Source organism: Rhinopithecus roxellana, chromosome 15, assembly GCF_007565055.1.
Source record: "Rhinopithecus roxellana isolate Shanxi Qingling chromosome 15, ASM756505v1, whole genome shotgun sequence".
Taxonomy (NCBI): Eukaryota; Metazoa; Chordata; class Mammalia; order Primates; family Cercopithecidae; genus Rhinopithecus; species Rhinopithecus roxellana.
In genome coordinates, this window is record NC_044563.1 from 55346805 (window position 1) to 55360706 (window position 13902).

Genomic DNA, 13902 nt, shown 5'->3' on the forward strand with positions numbered 1-13902 from the left:
GGAGAATGCCTGGCCCTGAGGCAGAGCTCACAGGTCACAGTATCTCTGCAAGGTCCCCAGGGCTCCTTATTAGCTTTGCACTTCTTATGGTTCCCAAGAAGTCCTTGGGTGTCAACCCGCCCAGGGACAACTGTGCTCAGGGGGATGGTGCCAAGCTAACCAAGCCCAAGGGAGATGCATCACTTACTTTGGGGTGAGGGTGGGAGGCACGTTGCTCTTACAGAAAGGTAGATACTATGCTTTTCATTTTCATATTGTATTTATTTATTAACAAATATTTATTAGCCACAAATACTATGGACCAGTTGCTGTGCTCCATTCTGTGTATAACTTGTAGATTTAACAAGAGGCTTTTGGAAAAACAAGAAACCTCACCTCAGTAACTGTCAATTACCAGATACATCCCAATTTCAAGAAACAACACAAGGAGGACATGCAAGTGTTGGAGGTCAGGAGCTGTGGCAGCTCTCTGGGGTGGTGGGGGAAACTTTTCTGGTGCGATCCTGGCTCTCACCAGGCCTCTCTCCAGAGCTGGGTCTTCCACCTGTTCCCCACCTTAACCAGGATCCAGCTCCAAAGCTGCCTGGAACCCTGCAAATCAGATGCTTAGGCCCTGCCAAAGCCCTATGAGGCCATCTGGGCAAGCCCTGGATGCCACAGCAGTGTGGGGCCAGTGTCTCTAGATGGCTCCTCCAAACAGCTCTATTTCTGGAAACTGCCCGTGAGTCCTCTCCCACGACACATCACACTAGGATACTGAGTGTTCACGGGATTTGACGGACTGAAAGACTCAAAATGGATGACAGTGGAATACAGTGAATTCCTTTTTAAGATTTATTACATAAGTCGTACATGTTCCTAATAGAAAAAAATAGATAAGACAAAAAAAAAAAAAAGCTATAACTCCATTACCCAGAGATAAGCACTTTCATCATTTTGATCTGTAGTGTGAAAAACAGACCTTCTTTCCCCCTACCTGCCTACTGCCCTCCCAACACACACACACCACACACACATATACCACAGTCACACACATATCACACCATACTCACACAACAAACTTACACACTCACACACAACACACACATACACCACACTCACACCCCACACACCACACACACACCACACCACACACACATACTCCACACTCACACACACCACATTATACACAGGACCACAAATCCCCACACCACACCATACACACACACACCTCTCACACACCACACACATACCACACACATACACCACACACACCACACCATACACATAACCACACCCCTCACACACACCACCACTCCACACACATACCACACTCACACACACACCAAACAATACACACACCAAACAATACACATACACCACACTCACACACACACCATCATACACACATACACCACATTCATACACATACCACACAATACACGTACAACACAACACACCACACACACCACACCACACACAGGACCACACCCCCCACACCACACCATCCACATGACCACACCTCACAGCCCTCCCACACCACAGCACACACACACACACATCTCACAAACCACAAACACACACCACACCACACCACACCATCCACATACAAACACCTCACACTCCACACAGCCCAAACAGACTTGAGGCACTGTGTGACAGCCCTGATGAGCCCACCTGCTGAGGAGCAGGGCGTTGCTCAGAGAAATGTGCTGGGGGCAATGGGTGCAGGGAGCGAGACCCCCACCCTATGTAGGAACTGGTTTTCAGTGGGACTGGAGTAGAGGCCAGAGGAGAGGCTTGAGAAAAGGAGGCTCCCTCTCTTTTTTGAGACGGAGTTTCGCTCTTGTTGCCCAGACTGGAGTGCAATGGCGCGATCTCAGCTTACAGCAACCTCCGCCTCCTGGGTTCGAGTGATTCTCCTGGGTTCAAGTGATTCAGCCTCCACAGTAGCTGGGATTACAGGCATGCACCACCACGCCTGGCTAATTTTGTATTTTTAGTAGAAACGGGGTTTCTCCATGTTGGTCAGGCTGGTCTCGAACTCCAGACCTCAGGTGATCCACCTGCCTCGGCCTCCCAAAGTGCTGGGATTACAGGTGTGAACCACCTCACCTGGGCAAGGCTCCCTTTCTTGGGGGAAGAGAGCTGTGATTCTCAGGGTGAGGAAGGGAGGGTGGAAACCGGGGCACGCCCTGAGGGAACTACTTCACCTGTGAAAGATCCCTTCTGTACCTGGGAAATGTCAGGAGAGTATGAGCTTTCATCTTCCTCTTGGACATTGTAGCTCCTCTTATAATCGTCCCAGTACCCTTTGAAGAAAGGTTCATCCACTGCCCAGCAGGCTGTGTCATCTCAGAGGGAACCAAAGGGATGGAGCTGTGAGGAAAAGGAGCCCTGCTCCCTCCTGCCTCCTCCAGGGCTTCTATGGAGAAGGGCACACAGCGCAGGTTCCTAGGAGAGGGCTAGAGCCAGCAGGCAGCAGCCCCAGACAGCAGGGAGTGCTTCCGGCGGTAGGGGGTGTGGGGGAGGTGGGGAGGTGGGGAGGTGGGGGTGTGGGGGGGGTGGGGGTGTGGGGGGTGGGGGGGTGGGGGGGTGGGGGCGGCGACGCAGGAGAAGCAGGAAGACTGAACCTCCTCTGACCCCAGCCTGCTGGAAGAAGTTTCACTTTTGAAAGGAGAAAGAGGTAAAGAAACATGAGTACTGGGCCACCTGTAGCCCACCTGATGCCTCCGTGCAAATTAGAAAAAGGCACCCTTCTTCAAGACACTTCCAGCAGACACACATTGTCTTAACATTTGAGAAAGCAAGCACTTCACTTTCATCCACTGGAGAATTGTCATGAGAAACTCTCGGTGGTGAAGGGCATCTCCTGAGAAGGAGTCCCGTGCCACAGACTGCGTGTGACAGTCCTGCTCACAGGTGTCTGTGAATTTGACAGATGAGGCGGCTGAGCCGAGAGAGTATGGAGAACTCAACCAGGGTCTTACAGCTGGTTAGGGGTGAATTCAGGCTCAGTCAGTCTGACTCCAGAGCCCAAACTCCTCACGGTTAGGTCACTCTGTGTTTGCTGGAAATGTTTGTTTCTCTATGATGCCTTCTTCCACCTCACGAAGTCGAATTGGCCATTTCCTCCTCCGTTCCAGGCTGCCTGCTCCTGGACTTTATACAGCCCTCCACCAAAGCCTTGCCCTACTGAGAGAATTTGGTAAGTTTCACTCTGTCTCTACCCCTCGACTGTGAGCAAATTCTTCAGGGGCTGTTGGGGAGAATGCGGGGTGCCATCTGTGCCCCCACAGTTTGGCACAGAGTCTGGCACAAAGAAGCAGCTCAGGAATGATGGATGAAAAGAAATGAATTTGCACATGAGGGGATTGGACCCACTGCTCTTGCAAGACCCCTCCAGCTCTGACCTTCCGTGAATCCATGACTCAGGGTTGGATTCTTAGACCTCTGCCAATACTGGGGAGCAGAAACCACAGCGACTGGGCCAGAGCAAGTCAGGATGAAGGGTAAGTGACAGAAAATAGCAATGACATCTGCTCAGGAGATGTCAGAGTGATTAAATGGGAGTTAGTCTAGCATGGAGTTTCTTGGAAGGCTCACATAAGCCCATTAAATCCCACTGAGTGCCCAAGAGTTCCCTAGGCAGAGCAGCTGGAGAAGTTGTTGAGCTCATCACTGACTCTGAAATCCCCCAGATGCTCCTACATTAATAGGTTTTCAGGCAAGGAAGAAAAAAAAATACCAATGGGCTGTGATTCTGGAATTAGAGTGCATTAACGACACTCTCACTGGGAAGAGGTCTGGGGCTTTTTGCCAGTTTCAATTGTGTCCAAGGATACCCCATGTACATAGGACTTCTGTAGTGAAATGTGAGTAGGAGCTCAGGGGAGAGACAAGACACAGCGAGTGAGGGCCCTGGTTCTATCCCCTTCTGTTCGCTTTAGTGAAATGTAACCAAGCTGCCACCATAGACGGGACCCTGCCATGGGGGCAGAGGGAGTTCGGCTGGATCTTGAAGAGCCAGTGCTGTCTCTTGTCACTGGATCTTACTAGGATCTGAGCTAATCTGGGGCACCTGATATTCTACAACTGGCATTTGATGTTGAATTTAATTTCCTTATAATTCTGTTGATTTCACTCATTGTTTGAAAAAATAATTCCCAATATATTCAAAAGATTTTAAGTTGATCTCCCCCCTTCATTAATTAACTCAGTCATCCAATACGTTTTTACTGAACATCTGCCATGTGCTCCTGGGCCAGCTCAACATCACCTTCACTTTGTCCTTTTCTTCTTCCAGACTCTTGGCCTTGGCAGGTTGTCTTCACTGTACCAGCAGTGAGCTCCCTGGGCCATCCTAGGCCAGAGGTCCTGAAGCAATCTTTTGTTGGCCTCTGTCTTGTCTGGACCAAAACCCAAGAATCAAGCGGGACTGTGCCTCTCAGAATGTAGGAACGGGGATATTTAGCTGCTGCCTGGGCCAGAGGGGCAGCTTCCTGACATGACAGAACGTGCAGGATGGAGACACACTGGGGGCAGGAGGACCTTCAGGCCCTTTGTCATTGCTCTAAGGACTATAAGCTCAGACTCCACATCTTCTTCCTTGCAGAGGACATAGATAAGTAATGATTGTTATTACTCTTTAGAAAAGAATGACGAAAATACATGAAGAAGATAGTAAAAATCCCCAGTGATTCCTTTTAACGTTTTGGTCTTTATTATTTCAGTTTTTAAAAATTCATGTATAGACATATACATCTATCTTTACAAATATAGGATTATTCTGGATTCCATTATGACTCACTTTCAAAACATAACTTACTATGACTATTTCTCCATGTCTTGTATTTCATAGTATTGCCTAGTATGGATCTAACAGTATACTTAAGTTACCTCTCTATTGACTCTTTTTTTTTAATACAGGATCTTGCTCTATTGCCCAGGCTGGAGTGCAGTGGTGCGATCTTGGCTCACTGCAACGTCTGCCTCCTGTGTTCAAGTGATTCTCGTGCCTCAGCTCCCCAAGTAACTGGGACTACAGTCACGTGCCACCACACCTGGCTGATTTTTGTATCATTAGTAGAGACAGGGTTTCACCATGTTGGCCAGGCGATCTTGAGCTCCTGACCTCAAGTGATCCGCCCACCTTGGCCTCTCAAAGTGCTGGGATTAAAAGCGTGAGCCACCGAGCCCAGCCTTCTATTGACACTTTAAGTTATTTATAATGTTTTTTTCTACTAGGCAAAAGGTGAATTTTTAAAAGAGATCATGCGCATTTCCTGCTAATTTCCTGACTTATTTTATATCCCTTTTTCCTGTTTTATTCTTCTGTGTTTCTACAGCCTACATGTCAGCCAAGCCAGAATTCTGGAGTCCACCCTGACCCCTGTAAACCAAAACGTGTCTGAGACAGGTCTCAATCAACTCAGAGGTTTATTTCGCTAGGTTAAGGACCATGACCCATGACACAGCCTCAGGAAGTCCTGAGAACACGTGCCTAAGGTGGTTGGGTTACAGCTCGGTTTTATATTACACATTTTAGGGAGATAGAAGTTTTTCACAAAGACATAAATTGATACTTGTAAGGTATACATTGATTTGGCCCAGAAAGGTGGGATATCTCTAAGCTGGGGAGCTTGCAAGTCATAGGTGGATTTAAAGATTTCCTAGGCCGGGCGCGGTGGCTCAAGCCTGTAATCCCAGCACTTTGGGAGGCCGAGACGGGCGGATCACGAGGTCAGGAGATCGAGACCATCCTGGCTAACACGGTGAAACCCCGTCTCTACTAAAAATACAAAAAACTAGCCGGGCGAGGTGGCGGGCGCCTGTAGTCCCAGCTACTAGGGAGGCTGAGGCAGGAGAATGGCATAAACCTGGGAGGCGGAGCTTGCAGTGAGCTGAGATCCGGCCACTGCACTCCAGCCCGGGCGACAGAGCAAGACTTCGACTCAAAAAAAAAAAAAAAAAAAAAAAGATTTCCTGATTGGCAGTTGGTTGAAAGAGTTGATCTTTTCCTAAAGAATTGAGTCAGCAGAAAGAGAGGCATGCATTGACATAAGGGGACTGGAAGCCAAGGTTCTTACTATGTTCTTGTTATATAGACAAAGCCTCTAAGTAAGCAGTAGATGGTAAATGTCTCTTATGGAAACTTAAAGGGTGTTAGACTCCCTGGAAAAGACCCAAGTAAGGGAAGGAGATTATCTACACAATGCACATTTCCCCAGCAAGAGACCAGCTTCGCAGGGTCATTTCAGGATATGTCAAAGAAATATATTTTGGGCTAAAATACTTAGATTTCTTTCAGGGCCTGCTATCTGTCATGTGATGCTATACCAGAGCTAGGTTGCAATTTGGTATCTTATTGCTACAAATAGTCTGTTTTGTCAGTCTTATGATCTCTGTTTTAATATAGACATTGGTCAGCTGTGCCTAAACTCCAAAGGAAGTGGTTATAAGGAAACATTTCAGACTTCCCTCTTCCTGTTGTGGCCTGTACTAGTTTTTCAGGTTTTTGGGGGAACCCCTTGGCCAAGATGGGGGTCCATTCAGTCAGTTGGGGGGTTTTACTTTTGGTCTGCACCCCTCCCTATCTCTAACCTCCATATCCAATCAGTCACAGAGTCTTGTGGTCTCTCTTCCTCTCCAGGTCCTCGGCCCAGCTCAGACCTCAGCCATTGTCTCTGGACCATCACAAAAGCCTAGCCTCCTAAAGATTGCCCTCCAAATTCCTCTTTCTCTCCATTCTGAGTCAGCTTGAACCAGGATGTTACTTAGTTTACTCAGCTACTGTCCTCGAGGGCAGAGAAAGAAGCCCAAAACTCCCAGTCTTGGCAGGGGAGGAGAACAGTGCTTAATGGGGATGACTGGAACCTGTGTTTTCAGGGGAGCAGATCTCAGGGGAATCAGGGAGAAATTGATTATAGGCATCAGAAGGAGAAAATACCTCTGTATCACTGGGTGCTAGTTGGGAGTCCTCAGAGGTCAGGATGCTGACTGGGCTGCCTCTGCTGCTGGGAGTGCAGGCGCTGGCCATTTCATCTTGGCCCTTCCACATAGCCCACATCCAGCCTACACATGCTTTAACAGGTTTTTACTTCAGGCTGGAGGCCTGGGGCCCAGGCCTTCCCTGGAAAAACTCAGAATGGGATGCTAAGACTTAATTATGGGAAGACGAATGCCCTCAGGCCCCTGGCAGGAAAGGCTGTGGGTGTTTGAGGTTGCCTGCCAGAGCATGCAAACTCACTTGTGAGTTTGTTAATAAATAGCGTGACCCTGGTTCAATATTTTTCTTTTCTTTTTTTTTGAGACAGGGTCTCATTCTGTCATCCAGGCTGGAGTTCAGTGGTGCCATCATGGTTCACTGCAGCCTTAACCTCCCAGGCTCAAGCAATCCTTAGACCTTAGCCTCCTGAGTAGCTGGGACTACAGGCATGTGCCACCACACCTGGTGAATTTTTTTTTTTCTTTTTGGTAGAGACAGAGTCTCCTTATGTTGTCCAGGCTAGTCTCGAACTCCTGGGCTCAAGCAATCCTCCTACTGTAGCTTCCCAAAGTGCTGGGATTACAGGTGAGTGCCACTGTTCCCAGCTTGAGATTTTTCTTTGGTCCTGAGATGTGGCACTGCTTCTTGGGTGCAGAGGCATAGCAACCTTATGTTTTCTTTCTAATCAGGGTTAACTCAGAGTTTAGACCTAAGAAAACCCAAAAGGCCTTATATTCCAGCCTCTCCATTCTCCACATAATGCTGACTCCCCAGAGCATTCCAAACAAAGCTGGCCCCTTCACATGCTCTTCCTTTCCTAGAAGTCTTTCTCCATCTTTGGACGTAACTTTAGAAAGCTCTTCCTGGAATCTGTCATGCACTGTGAGGGGGAGGTGTTTTTTCATATCTATGCCTTTGCTTTGTAAGTCGGCTACGCCCTTCCCCATCTTGTGCATCAGGGCAAACTCTTATTCCTTCTTCAAATCCCAGCCCCAGGTCACTTCCTCCATGAAGCCTTCCTTGTGTTCTGCAGACTGAGTTCATTCCATTTCTCCCTTCCCCATCCCACATCACTACCACCACAGATACTCCTGAGGGTAGTACCCTGGCTGACTCATCTCTCCATCTCTAGCGCCTGGTTCAGGGCTTGGCCAAGAGAGGAGGAATGAATGAAAGAATGAGAAGAGAAGGAAGGAAGATCTCAGACCACTTTATACAGCAATAGCCCCGTACCACCCTCTGCGATCTGACCCAGGTCCCTGATTTTTCTAAGCTCTTTTCTATTCCTGATCTTACTGGATCCTCATGGTGGCCCCAGTGTGGTTTAGGGTAGGGACCCACACCTTGATTGGCAAATGAGGAAGCTGAGGTTCCAAGAAGAGAAGTGACTCGCACAAAGTCACCTCAGAACTCCTGTGGGAAACCCAGAACTGCCTCCTTCCTTCTTCTCTTTGTTTTCCTCAGCTCCTCCCACTGACTCATTTCCCTTAGGGCTATGAGAGCAGAGCTGAAATTCCTGGTGGGATATGAAGGATTTGTGAACCCTGGAAGTCGTTCCTGGGCAGTGAGGTGTGTGGATGAGTACATGCAGGTTCCTCTGTGTGTGTGTGCGTGCTGGGGAGGCTTGGCACTGAGATGCCTCCTATGTCTCCCTCCTACCTCCTTCTCCTGGAAGGGCGATGGGTGTCATGTGTCCCTGCAGTGTCCAGGCAGGACTAGTCATATCAGCAGATATGGGGGGAGGGGCGGAAGCTGCAGTGAGCGGAGATCATGGCACTGTACTCCAGCCTGAGTGACAGAGCAAGACCTTGAATAAAAAAAAAAAAAGAATATTATATATTCTTGAAATTATATAGTATGTATGATTGGAATGTTACATACCATTCTTATAGTGTGTAAAGATAGTATAGTGTATTTCTTTGATTACATACCTACTGTTTTTTGTTACATGCTATATGATTCCAAGAATATTATATATTCTACATAATCTTATTATTTCAATATTATTATATTATCAATATTATATACTATTAATCTATAACTATATAACATTAATATATAATATTACATAATATTAATGTTAATACATTATATATTGTTAGAATAATAGACTATATAACATTTTGGGATTGGATATATTTCATAATTCCTTTGAAACCTTTTCAAGTGTCAATAATGTGTTCCTTTACATTGCTGTGCAGGATTTTATGGTATGGATATACTATGGCTTGTATACCTTTCACTTGTTGGAGAGCATCAGAGTTGTTTCCCCTTTCTGACCATTACAGATGATTATGATGAAGGTTTGTGTCCAGGTTTCGTGTGAATATGTCTTCATTTCTCTGGGATGAATGCCTAAGAGTGTGATTGCTGGGTCGTATGACGAGTGTATTGCTTAGTTTTATAACAAATTATCAGACTGTTTTCCAGAATGGCTGTGCCCTTTTGCATTCCCACCAGCTATCCCACAAGTGATCCACTTTCTCCACATTCTTGCCAGCATTTGGTGTTGTCACTATTTTTTATTTTAGCCACCATGGTAGGTATGTAGTGTTATATCATTGTGGTTTTAATTTGCATTTCACTGATGGCCAATTACGTGGAACATCTTTTAATGTGATTATTTGCCTTTTGTATATTTTATTTGGTGAAATGTCTGTTCATGTTTTTTTGACCATATTTTGATTGAGATTTTGTTCTTTTTACTGCTGAGTTTTGAGAATTCTTTGTACATACTATATATAAGTTCTTTGTTGGACGTGTGGTTTGCAACTATTTTAACCCAGCCTGTACTTTAATTTTTCATCTTCTTCACAGATTCTTTTACAAAACAAACTTTTAAATTTTGATGAGGTCCAATTTATCAATTTTTTCATTTGTGGAGTCTGCTTTAGATCTGAAGTCTAAAAATCCCTTTGCCTAGTCCTTGATCTTAAAGATTTTCTCCTATGTTTTTTCCTAAAAATTGTACCATTTTGTTTTACATTTAGATCTGTGATCCATTTTGAGTTAATTTTTATATAAGATGTGAGATAGGAATCAAAGATTTTAAAAAGTTTTTTCCCTATGTGCAGCTTGGTCTTTTTTTCTCTTTCTTCTTCTTTTTTTGAGATGAGGTCTCACTGTATTGCCCAGGTTGGTCTCTGACTCCTAGGCTCAAGCAATCCTCCTGCCTCCACCCTCCAAAGTACTGGGATTACAGGTGTGAGCCATCGCACCTTGCCATGCAGCTGAATTTTTAATGGTTGCCAATATTCTGTCCTGAGACATATCATAAGTTACTTAAACAGCCATGCTATTGATGAATCTTTAGAATGTTTTCAATATTTTTGCTTTTATAAGTAGCAAAATAAGTATTATTGTAGCTAAATCTTTTACTTATCTATGATTGTTTCCTAAGAAGAGTATTACCAAAGTGAAATTACTGAGGTAATTTTTAGGGCATAGGGAACGTATTGCCAAATTGCTCCTCAGCAAGGTTTGCACCAATGCTGTGTCTCAAGCTGGGTATGAAATAGCCTGTTCTCCTCCAAGCTAGGGACCACCTCCTAGACATAAAACAAAACAAAATTCTTAGTATTTAAATCTGTATTTCTTTGATTACTAAGGGCCAGTATGGGGGCAGCCACAGGGGTATTTTGGGTCCCTGACGCTCCTCTGTTCTTCTGAGGCAGGAATATAGGGTCCGGAGGCAGGGAACCTAAAGGCCGATTCACGCTGGACTTCCTAGAACTAAATCAAATGGAAACACTTCCGCTATGACAGTTTACATAGGGCATACACTAAGTAACCAATGAAAACCTCTACAGTATATTTAAACCCCAGAATATTCTGTAACGGGCTCTTGAGGCCCTATGCTCGACACCCCTATGGGATGTACTTTCATTTTCAATAAATCTCTGCTTTTGTTGCTTCATTCTCTCCTTGCTTTGTTTGTGTGTTTTGTCCAGTTCTTTGTTCAAGACGCCAAGAACCTGGACACCTTCAACTGGTAACATATTTTAGTGAACCAGCCAGGAGGTAAGCCCGAAGTTTGGAATTTATTTTTCTCCTTTCCACTTTCCTTTCTGCTCTGTAGAAATGAGTCTCTCTCTCTCTCTCTCTCTCTCTCTCTCTCTCTCTCTCTCTCTCTCTCTCTCTCCTCCTCCTCTCCCCCCTCTCTCTCTCTCTCTCTCTTTTCGTTTCCAACTTGGGACGCTTGGTGAGCAGTGCCTAAACAGAGGCAACTGCAGGCTTCTGGCTGGGGCCACTCTAAGGACAATTTTTTATCTTTTCCAGTTGTGGTTCCTGATCCCTGCATTTGGTGCAGCTCGGGCAAACTCTCATGAGTTTCAGGCGACTTAAACCTTCTTTTCTTATGCGAAATTCTTCCCTTTCCCAGTCCACTGGCTAAGGGCAGAGAAACCCGCCTAGCCTCCAGCTCCTATCATTAAAGCTCATGGAACAGGAAACATGGGAAAGCATGGCCTTATCAAGTTATAAGGATGCTAGAAGTCAAGGCCTTCATCCTGGGACAAAAGGAAAGCTCACAGTGGACCATCGCCTCTGGTGGGAAAACTTGCAAGTGGCACCAGTGCCCACCTAAGGTCAGAGATGTCTGACACTCTAAGATTGGACCCCAAAGGGGGATGTTCCGGGAGATCCTCCAGTCCTCAACCTCTCCAAAGCGGACGCCCTTGGCAGAAGTGCTGAGGCCCAGTACTAGGCCCTCTTACGAATTTACTCTCACAGTTACAATACTGTTTGGCCCCAATCTTGTTTGGAATCTGAAGTTTGCTGTTGAATGGGAAAGTGGGATGGCATTGCATGTGGCCAGGCTTTTGTGCTGCTGTTCTAAGGAGGGGGCCTGGTTAACCTGTGATGCTCTCCTTTGGTGCTGTTTGGGCCCAGTATTCTTTGGAGTCTGGAGAGGTTTGGCTTTAAAAATCAAACTGCCAGGGAAACTTCTGTACCTGAAATTTTGGTTCACAGCCTTCGTTGGATTACCTATTGGGGCAAAGTGAAACCAGTGAGCTTGTATTGCTATCTCATGGCTAGGATTCCAAGCCATTAGATCTTCATTCATGTGTGTGTACATGTCTAGATGTGTTTATTTGTATGTAATTTATTGTTATATGTTGTGTCTATCAGATTGGCTGATAAGTAAAAGAGCGCTAATAAATTAAGCAAATAAGTCCAAGCAATCTTCAAGTTCACGTGACTTAAGTATAACTTTACAAAACAAGCTGACTTTAAAATAATGGGTAAAATAAAAATAGAAATACCTTCAGAATTGTCAGCGTACATTTTTGTCTGGATTTTATATTTGTCTCTGCTAGATATTTTGAGATGTCAGGGTTTAGCATAGAAGGTTATAAAACTATAAACCCAGCCAAAACAAAATGATCTTGGTTTGTGTGCCTTTTTTTGACAAATGAGAGTAAGTTAGTATTAGCTAAATCTTTTGAGTTGTTGGCAAAAATACCCATGTATTTAACTTTGAGGCTCTTACTTTGGTTTAGGTGAGCATCTGATGTTCACTGGTGATTAAAAACATGGTTAACAAGGAAATAACTAAGTTCAAATGATAGTGTCCAATATCTCAGTTTACAGAAGTAATCTAGATAAACTGTTTAAAAATGAGAGAATTGAGTCCATGTACATGGGATAAATGTTTTAGGTAAACTTTTTGCATAAATTAAAATCTTAAGATTATTTTTGATGCTCATTGAATATATGAGTCATTTCCAATTGAGAAAGGGTTATGATACAGGAAAACATGTTTCTAAAATTATGGAATTGTTCTTGTCTGTAAATACCCATAGCTGATGGTTCAGGATTTCTTGCTTTTTAGGGTCTCACTAAAGTTTTAGATTAATAAATATAAGAATTCTAGTTAACACATAATTCTGTATACAAAATGTGCCCAAAAGGGTTATGTTATTAGTCAGAAAAGAATCATTTTGTCTAATTCAGAAGTTATCTAAAAGTTGGTTCAAATTACAGATTTGAAAAGGTTATTTATGAAACAATGTAGTAAAGAACTAGTAAGTAGGGGGTAAGGATGTGGAAATGTTTAGATAATAGAATATTATTTAAAACCTGATAGAGAATTGGAGACATTTGGCTAATTAACATTTCATAGTTAAAGCTCTTAGTCTTGATTAAAATAAAACAAATATTGTAAAGAAATGTATTGGCAGTTTGGCAATTCTTTTTTACATATGGTTAGGCATGAAGCTAGATTTAGTGTGCAGCCAAATTTCACATACATGCTTGCATTGCTTCATACTATGTTTACTGTTTTGCATGGATAGTGCTGGCACTGGAGTACCTATTGGTCATGTGCCTAAGGTGAATTTCTTGATTGCACAGGATGTATGATGATATTGGTGAACTTAAGGATATTGAATTGTGTATCAAGAATAAAATATTCATCATGTGGGTTTTTAGGGGCCCTGGGTAACACCATAACCTCCACAGTAGATTGAATAAGAAAAATTCAGGGTTGGTTTCCTGTTTATTTGTTTTTGCTTCTAATTTTCATTTGTTTGCTGTTTATTCTCCTCTGGGCTTTGCTTGTGTATGCATGTATATATAAAATCATGAATATTTTTAGTTTCTAGTGAAAAGGTTTGATTTGATTCTGTGGATAGTTATTTTGTTTTCTATGTGTTTCTAGCAAGTCATCATCGGTTTCATTTAGCTGAAATTCATAGGCTACCTTTGTCAGGCTTTCAGGAATTAATGGAACACACCAGCTTTTTAATCTTAAACTGACTTTTTGGAGTTAAGCTTCCTAATATGTTAAGTGTGTTGAGCATACTTTCGTAAATGGAATTTGAGTCATATTTCTCTCTCTGCCTAATTTTTCCAAAATTTGTAAACTATTTGTGCATATTCTTAATTCACAGCAATGTGTTTGTTTGCATACAGTTAAGCAGGGCCGCTAGGGC